This window comes from Carcharodon carcharias, chromosome 14, assembly GCF_017639515.1.
Source record: "Carcharodon carcharias isolate sCarCar2 chromosome 14, sCarCar2.pri, whole genome shotgun sequence".
Lineage (NCBI taxonomy): Eukaryota > Metazoa > Chordata > Chondrichthyes > Lamniformes > Lamnidae > Carcharodon > Carcharodon carcharias.
The window spans coordinates 116,858,002-116,867,936 of NC_054480.1; positions in this window are offsets into that span (position 1 = coordinate 116,858,002).

The window sequence follows — 9,935 nt, forward strand, 5'->3', positions numbered from 1 at the left end:
TGAGCTGACTTCTTGAACCACTGCAGTCCATGTGGTGTAGGTACACCCACAGTGCTGTTAGGAAGGGAGTTCTGGGATTTTGACCCAGTGACAGTGAAGGAACGGCGATATATTTCCAAGTCAGGTTGGTGAGTGACTCTGGTAGTGGTGTTCCCATCCATCTGCTGCCCTTGTCCTTCTAGATGGTAGTGGTTGTGGGTTTGGAAGGTGCTGTCGAAGGAGCCTTGGTGAATTCCTGCAGTGCATCTTGTAGATGGTACACACTGCTGCTATTGTGCGTCGGTGGTGGAGGGAGTGAATGTTTGTGGATGTGGTGCCAATTAAGTGGGCTGCTTTGTCCTGAATAGTGTCAAGCTTCTTAAGTGTTGCGGGAGCTGCACTCATCCAGGCAAGTGGGGAATATTCCAACGTACTCCTGAATTGTGCCTTGTAGATGGTGAACATGCTTTGGGGAGTCAGGAGGTGGGTTACTCGTCACACGATTCCTAGCCTCTGACCTGCTCTTGTAGCCATTTAGTATTTATATGGCTAGTCCAGTTCAGTCTCTGGTCAATGGTAACCCCCAGGACGTTGACAGTGTGGAATTCAGTGATGGTAATGCCATTGAACATCAAGGGGCAATGGTTGGATTCTCTCTTGTTGGAGATGGTCATTACCTGACACTTGTGTGACGTGAATGTTATTTGCTACTTGTCAGCCCAAGCATGGATATTGTTCTTGCTGCATTTGGACATGGACTGCTTCAGTATCTGAGGAGTTGCGAATGTTGCTGAACATTGTGCAATCATCAGCGAACATCCCCACTTCTAACTTTATGATGGAAGGAAGATCATTGATGAAGCAGCTGAAGATGGTTGGGCTGAGGACACTACCTTGAGGAACTCCTGCGGTTATGTCCTGGAGCTGAGATAAGTGACCTCCAACAACCACAACTATCTTCCTTTGTGCTAGGTACGACTCCAACCAGCAGAGAGTTTTCCCCCTGATTCCCATTGACTCCAGTTTTGCTAGGGCTCCTTGATGCTATACTCAGTCAAATGAGGCCTTGATGTCAAGGGCAATCACTCTCATCTAACCTCACCTCGGGAGTTCAGCTCTTTTGTCCATGTTTGAATCAAGGCTGTAATGAGGCCAGGAGTTGAGTGGCCCTGGTAGAACCCAAACTGGGTATCAGTGAGCAGGTTATTGCTAAGCAAGTGCCACTTGATAGCACTGTTGATGACCCCCTCCCTACTTTACTGATGATTGAGAGTAGACTGATGGAGAGGTAACTGGCTGGGTTGGGTTTGTCCTGCTTTTTGTGTACAGGACATATCTGGGCAATTTTCCACATAGCTGGGTGGATGCCAATGTTGTAGCTGTACTGGAGCAGCTTGGCTAGGAGCACGCAAGTTCTGGAGCACAAGCCTTCAGTACTATTGCCGGAATATTGTCAGGGCCCATAGCCTTTGCAGTGTCCCGTGCCTTCAGCCAAATCTTGACATGATATGGAGTGAATTGAATTGGCTGAAGACTGGCATTTGTGACGCTGGGGACTTGCAGAGGAGGCCGTGATGGATCATCCACTCGACACATCTGGCTGAAGATTGTAGCAAATGCTTCAGCCTTATCTTTTGCACTGATGTGCTGGGCTCCTCCATCATTGAGGATGGGGATACTTATGGAGCCTCCTCCTCCAGTGAGTTGTTTAATTGTCCACCACCATTCACGACTGGATGTGGCAGGACTGCAGAGCTTAGATCTGATCCGTTGGTTGTGGGATCACTTAGCCCTGTCTATCACTTGCTGTTTGGCATGCAAGTAGTCCTGTGTTATAGCTTCACCAGGTTGACACCTCATTTTTAGGTATGCCTGGTGCTGCTCCTGGCATGCCCTCCTGCACTCTTCATTGAACCAGGGTTCATCCCCTGGCTTGATGGTAATGGTACAGTGGAGAATATGCCAAGCCATGAGATTACAGATTGTATTTGAGTACAATTCTGCTGCTGCTGATGGCCCACAGTGCCTCCTTCATGGATTCCAAGTCTTGAGTTGCTAGATCTGTTCGAAATCTATCCCATTTAGCAGGGTGGTAGTGCCACACAACATGATGGAGAGTGTCCTCAATGTGAAGGCGGGACTTCGTCTCCACAATGATTGTGCGGTGATCACTCCCACTGATACTGTCATGGACAGATGCATCTGCGATAGGCAGGTTGGTGAGGATGAGGTCAAGTATGCTTTTCCCTCTTGTTGGTTCCCCCATCACCTGCAGACCCAGTCTAGCAGCTATGTTAATTAAGACTTGGCCAGCTCGGTCAGTAGTGGTGCTATTGTGCCACTTTTGGTGATGGACATTGAAGTCCCCCACCCAGAGTACATTCTGCGCCCTTGACACCCTCGGTGCTTCCTCCAAGTGGTGTTCAACATGAAGGAGCACTGATTCATCAGCTGAGGGAGGGCGGTATGTGGTAATCAGCAGGAAGTTTCCTTGCCCATGTTTGACTTGATGCCATGAGACTTCATAGGGATGTTGGGGACTCACGGGCAACTCCCTCCTTACTGTATACCACTGTGCTGCCACTTCTGCCGTGGGACAGGGCATACTCAGGGATGGTGATGGTGGTGTCTGGGACATTTATCTGTAAGGTATGATTCCATGAGGATGACTGTGTCAGGCTGTTGCTTGACTAGTCTGTGAGATAGCTCTCCCAATTTTGGCACTAGCCCCCAGATGTTAGTAAGGAGGACTTTACAGGGTGGACAGGGTTTAGATTGCTGTTGTTGTTGTTTCTCATGCCTAGGTTGATGCTGTCCGGTTTCATTCCTTGTTTGTGACTTTGTAGTGGTTTGTTACAACTGAGTGGCTTGCCAGCCCATTTCAGAGGGTATTTAAGAGTCAACCACATTGCTGTGGGTCTGGAGTCATGTGTAGGCCAGACCAGATAAAGATGACAGATTTCCCTTCCCTAAAGGACATTAGTGAACCAGATGGGTTTTTACAACGATCAACAATGGTTTCATGGTCAACATCAGACTTTTTAATTCCAGATAAATTCCACCATCTGCCGTGGTGGGATTCGAACCCAGGTACTCAGAGCAATACCCTGGGTCTCTGGATTACTAGTCTTCTAGAGTTCCAGACTTCCCATACAGGGGAACACCCTCTCAGCAAGCTCCTTAAGAATTTTATATTTCAATGAGATCATCTCTCATTCTTCTCAATTCTAGGGTATATAGAACTAGGCAACTCAGTCTCTCCACATAGGACAATTACTCATCCCAAGAATCAGTTTAATGAATCTTTGTTGCCCCTCCAGGGCAAGTATATCATTCCCTAGGTAAGGAGACCAAAACTGTACACAGTATTCTAGATGTGGTCTCATCCAGGCCCCACACAATTGCAGTAAAACTTCTTCACTCTTAGCCTCTATAAGAAAGGAATTGGAGTATATCTTAACATTTTCTTTCCCAATTGCTTGCTCTAGCTGCATGTTAATTTACTGTGATTCGTGTACAAGGACACCCAGGTCTTGCAGAATAACTTCATTTATATAGCATCTTTAAAATAATAAAATGTCTTGAGGTGCTTCACAGGAGTTATATAAAGTAAATTTGGAGCTACATATTGTGATATTAGGGTCAATAGCAAAAAGCTTGATCAAAGAGGTAGGTTTTAAGAAGTGTCTTAAAGGAGGAAAGAGAGTGGGAAATGTTTAGGAAGGAACTCTCAGAGCTTGGGGCTAACATTTCCCAACCTCTCATATTTAAAAAGAAATCAGCTTTTCTATTTTTCTTTCCAAAGTGGATAACTTCATACTTACTCACATTATATTCCATCTTCCATTTTCTTGTCCATATCCCTTTGCAACCTTCTCACAGCTTACTTTCCCACCCAGCTTTGCATCATCAACAATCCATCCCGTGCACTTGCTTGCAAATTGCACACCCAATCCATGTGTGACTTCACATGCCATTTTTGTCTCTTCACACTGGTGTCGTGTTCGCAGTGCAGTTTGCAAGCTGCACTGGAGTGCATGAGGAGTGAACTTACGGAAGAGAAGACTTGCCTCAGTTCTCCAACACAGTATTCTAGTTCTCAACAGTATTTAAAGGCCCCCTAAATTTCATCCCTTGCCAGATCGTGCCCCTTCAGATCACTCATGCCACATCAAGACACTTCCAAGCCTCCATGTAGCCTCCATACCCTCTCAGATTAGTCATGCCCCCTCTGTGTCCCCCATCTATCCACCGTAGCTACTCACCCAGTATGCTCTACATACAGTCCTCAGGTTCCATGCAATATCAATAAAAATTATTTGACATTCCTTGGGAAATCTAGTAAAAGCCCCCATATCATTGATTCTCAAAGAAATTGCATTCTGCTATGTGAAAAAAACCTTATACTTGTAATTTCTATTAACTTGTATCAACAAACCAAAAACTACATCAAAGGATCAATCTGTTCTTACAACTTTCTTGAAACTGTCATTCATTCTCAGATGAATGAAACACCTACTGTTCTGAAACCCATTAGCACTTGAAACTCAGACAAACATTGATAATGGCTACAGCTGTCCAAACAATAGACTTCTCTCTGGGAAAGAAAGAATAGCAATTCTCATTTCAATTTCAAAGCAGAATGCTTGTCAACCAATGTAAGGGAAACAAAAACAGAATTACCTGGAAAAACTCAGCAGGTCTGGCAGCATCAGCGGAGAAGAAAAGAGTTGATGTTTCGAGTCCTCATGACCCTTCGACAGAACTTGAGTGAGTCCAAGAAGGGGGTGAAATATAAGCTGTTTTAAGGTGTGGGTGTGTTTGTTGGCCGGGGGTGGGGGGGGGGGGGGGGGGGGGGGGGGGGGGGTGCGGGGTAGAGAGAGAGAAGTGGAGGGGGTTGGTGTGGTTGTAGGGACAAACAAGCAGTAATAGAAGCAGATCACCAAAAGATGTCACAAACAACAGAACAAAAGAACACATAGGTGTTAAAGTTGGTGATATTATCTAAACAAATGTGCTAATTAAGAATGGATGGTAGGGCACTCAAGGTATAGCTCTAGGGGGGTGGGGGGAGCATAAAAGATTTTAAAATATTTAAAAATAATGGAAATAGGTGGGAAAAGAAAAATCTATATAATTTATTGGAAAAAACAAAAGGAAGGGGGAAACAGAAAGGGGGTGGGGATGGAGGAGGGAGCTCAAGACCTAAAGTTGTTGAATTCAATATTCAGTCCGGAAGGCTGTAAAGTGCCAAGTCGGAAGATGAGGTGTTGTTCCTCCAGTTTGCGTTGGGCTTCACTGGAACAATGCAGCAAGCCAAGGACAGACATGTGGGCAAAAGAGCAGGGTGGAGTGTTAAAATGGCAAGCGACAGGGAGGTTTGGGTCATTCTTGCGGACAGACCGCAGGTGTTCTGCAAAGCGGTCGCCCAGTTTACGTTTGGTCTCTCCAATGTAGAGGAGACCACATTGGGAGCAACGAATGCAGTAGACTAAGTTGGGGGAAATGCAAGTGAAATGCTGCTTCACTTGAAAGAAATGTTTGGGCCCTTGGACAGTGAGGAGAGAGGAAGTGAAGGGGTAGGTGTTGCATCTTTTGCGTGGTCATGGGGTGGTGCCATAGGAGGGGGTTGAGGAGTAGGGGGTGATGGAGGAGTGGACCAGGGTGTCCCGGAGGGAACGATCCCTATGGAATGCTGATGGGGGGGGGGTGAAGGGAAGATGTGTTTGGTGGTGGCATCGTGCTGGAGTTGGCGGAAGTGGTGGAGGATGATCCTTTGAATGCGGAGGCTGTTGGGGTGATAAGTGAGGACAAGGGGGACCCTATCATGTTTCTGGGAGGGAGGAGAAGGCATGAGGGCGGATGCGCGGGAGATGGGCCGGACACGGTTGAGGGCCCTGTCAACGACCGTGGGTGGAAAACCTCGGTTAAGGAAGAAGGAGGACATGTCAGAGAAACTGTTTTTGAAGGTAGCATCATCGGAACAGATGCGACGGAGGCGAAGGAACTGAGAGAATGGGATGGCGTCCTTACAGGAAGCGGGGTGTGAGGAGCTGTAGTCGAGGTAGCTGTGGGAGTCGGTAGGTTAAATCCACGTGGGGTAAGTCGGAGACGGAAACAGTCACTGAGAAAGGAGATATGGCTGTGAAAACAGTGGTTGGATTTCTCTAAGGTTGGAAAAAACAGATTTTTTAAAAATCAGCCAGAGCCATTTAAATCACAACAGAAAAAATGACAGCACAAGCTGACAGGGCATCTTGTTTCATTTTTTGCTGCATTATAGTGCTTTCTCCATTGGAAGAGCAGTGTAATGCATGTGAACAAATACACAAGGCTGGTCGATGTACAAATCAACTTACCTTTGAAGGACAGACCCCTATGATGACTCTTTGCATTAAAAACACACTTCCATTACAATACAGCACTAATAGTGACACTTGAAGGGGTGAAAACACTTTAAACTTAACTTTCAGTATGTTCTGGAATCCTCAGCAGGCTTTCCATTTTCTTCACGAATTCTCAAACCTGGCATGCTTTTAAGGGACTTCCAAAACTCCACACCAACAGATGAAAATGATGTGCGAGAGGATAGCCAATTTTGTCTCCGTTTAAAATGGGGAATCCAACTTCTGTTGTATGATGTGCCTGCATGCCATTGTAATGTAAAAGTGCTAGGCAGAGCAAGGGTTAACATAGAACTGGAGAATAGCACTGCACATGGTATGAAGTATAGAATCGTGTGGTAATAGACCAAGAGAAGTCTAGAGAGAACACTCTGGAACCAGCCTGCATGCAGGTAACAGTACCATGCATGACAGTAACCTGGGATCCATAAATAGTTAAAGGTTAACAATAATGGATTCCTGTTTAAATACACAACCCTGCAGGATCTCATCAATGAGCCACAACAGACAACACCATATTACAATGTGGTTGGCAGCAGTAGGAGCTCCTAAAAGACATCTAAAGAACCCATATTACAACAATCTCAGTGGGGGTGGGTGTGTATTTTAGACAGTAGGCATTCTCAACCTGCAAAAAGGCCAGAGGAAAATGGCATGGGATCAAGAATGCAGAGAAAAATCACATTTCCTCCAAAATAAAATTGTGTAGCCATTCACACACTGAAACATGTCTCTGCACCTAATGAATATTTGACCACAAACTCATTCCTTAGCCACTGACTCCAATCCTCTCCTTAGCAACTGGCTGTGTCTCTGAACCAGACATAACCTTGGTTGAGCTTCTGACCACATCTCCGCTCCATCACCAAAACTGCCTACTTTCATCTCCATAGTATCACTTGCCACAGCTCATGCTGCTAAAACCCTTATTCATGCCTTAATCTGGAGACTTGACTATTCTAATGCTGTCCTGGCAAGCCTGTCATCTTCCACCCTGCATAATCTTGAATGCAGCTAAAACTCTGCTGCCTATATTGTAACTCACATCATGCCTGTGCTGTCGAAGGGTCATGAGGACTCGAAACGTCAACTCTTTTCTTCTCCGCCAATGCTGCCAGACCTGCTGAGTTTTTCCAGGTAATTCTGTTTTTGTTTTGGATTTCCAGCATCCACAGTTTTTTTGTTTTTATCTTATGCCTGTGCTCACTGATTTACATTTGCTCCCAGTCCAACAACACCTAATTTTTAAAAAACTCCCATCCTTTCAATCTCGCCACAGCTTCAATTCTCCCAATCTCTGTAGCTTCCTCCACCTGTAGAAGCTTTCGAGATCTCCGTGCTCCTCCAATTCTGGCATCACCAATTTTAATCACTCCACCATTGGTGGCTATGCTTTCAGCTACCTAAGCCCTAAGCTCTGGAATTCCCTCCCTAAACCTCTCTACTTCTCTCTCCTCCTTTAAGACACTTCTTAAAACCTACCTCTGCTTTTGGTTCTCTGTCCTAATATTTCCTTGTGGCTCAGTGTCAAATTTTGTTTGATAAAACATCTGTGAAAAATCTTGGGATGTGTTAGTACATTAAAAATTCAATACAAATGTTATAGAAATGCCAGAAGCTGCTATCGTAAATGCAGCTCCAGCATTATAAAAAAAAAAATTCCCTTTCTTTCCAAAAGTGATTTCCTACCAAATTAATTAATTAGCTGTACCTAGGGCAGGACCTTCCGGTCGGCAAGCAGAGGTGGGGACCACTCGTCAACGTGTCAAATGACGCAGGGTGACGTCGGGTTGGCGTCCCGATGTCACTGCATGTCATTTAGATTGTCGGTTTGGCAGGCTGCGCCGAACTGTCAATGGCCACTTAAGGCCTTTAAAAATGTAATTAAGGTAATTAATGGACCTGCCTGTCTAACCTTAAGGTGGGCAGGCAGGCGAGGAAGCCAGCGGCCTTTAGAAAAAGCATGAAACCTCATCCATGGGCGGGATGAGGTTTCATGAGGGATTTAAAAATGTAATTATGTTTCAAAATAAAAGATATGGACATGTCCCAATTTGTGACAGTGTCACTTGAGGGGACATGGCAGCAAAATTTTTTCTCAGCTTTATATAAAGTTTAACATCTGAGCCAATCTCCCTGAGGCAGCACTTTGCCTCAGGGAGATCTGTGCGCTCTTTCGCGCACATGCACGAAAGAGTGCACTTCCAGCCAAGGGAATCCCCCCCCCCGCCCGCACAGGGACGCTTCCTAGCGGACATCACGCTGGATGGTCCTTAATTGGCCCACCCATGTAAAATGGTGGCACGCTCCCAGCCGGGGATGCCGATCGGGAACCGGCCCGCACCCGCTGCCTCACACCCCCCGCCCGCCCCCCCCCCCCAATAGGGGGGAATATGTTGCCCCTAGTTTTACTAATGATGACCTTATTTAGTTTTAAAGGGAGTGAAATTTCCTTTAATAAAGGAAAATAAGAGACCTGGACTTCTTGTCTTGCAATTTTCCATTTTGTAAACGATTTATTGGAGAAAAAGCTGAGAAAATTAAGCAACTGAAATTATATTATGTAACAGAAATGCAACCGGACAACATCTTTGTGTTATTTCCTGTTAAGAGTTCAGGTTTCTTCACAGTGGGCTATCAGTTAGACAGCTGTATGCCTGTCACCTATAGTTGTACAAAGAAAGTGAATCCCTTTCCCCTGCATTTCTGACCTGGGAAGAGTGTTCCAATATTCAAATAATTTAAACAGGCAGTTTAACTTGAAACAAAATAGAAATGCTTGTGAACATGAGAGGAAACCAGGCAAGATTACTCAATGAGAAGGCTCCCAATGGCGTTGCTGCTATAGAAGCCAAACACCAGACAATGGCAAAGGGCACAGGCTATTTGATGAATGAGCAGATCACTGTTCATCTATGTGGTGATCCCACAGATGAAGAATTAATTGCCTCTCACTATCCACAAGCAGGTCTAGAGAATGGGTAATTGGCTGGCTGTGCCTTGTGGCTTTAGCTTTTCCTTCCCATTGAGAGAGTCAGCATGAGGGGACTGTTTGAGGCAAGGACTCAAGGAACATTGAAGTATTTTTGAACAAGTGACAAGGGCACATGGTGCTTTATTAATTTGCAGTGGTTAACCTGTTAATTTTGTGACTCTATTAACTGACAAGCAAATGGATTTTTATTTTTTGAATCTAAATGACATCTAGCACCCACACTACATCTAGGAGAGCTAAGATAAACATGAGAGAAAGGAATAGAAAGTTATGTGGATGTACATTTTGTAGTTCCAAGCAAGTTGAACAGTGGCAGCGTCAACTATGAAACATTTGCAAGCCTATTCAGTTTGTATTTCCTTAAGGAAGGAATTAATTTCGAGTCAGTTGGCACCTTTGAAAAGAGCTAGATTGCTACATGTTGAGAAGGGGGATTTAAGATTAGAGACATTTACAACATAGCTTGAATTTTGTTTTAAAGGGGGTAGGAGGAACTGAATGTTTGTAAAGTTGAGGATTATCAGGTGATGTGGGAATCCAAGATAGAATAATCAGAC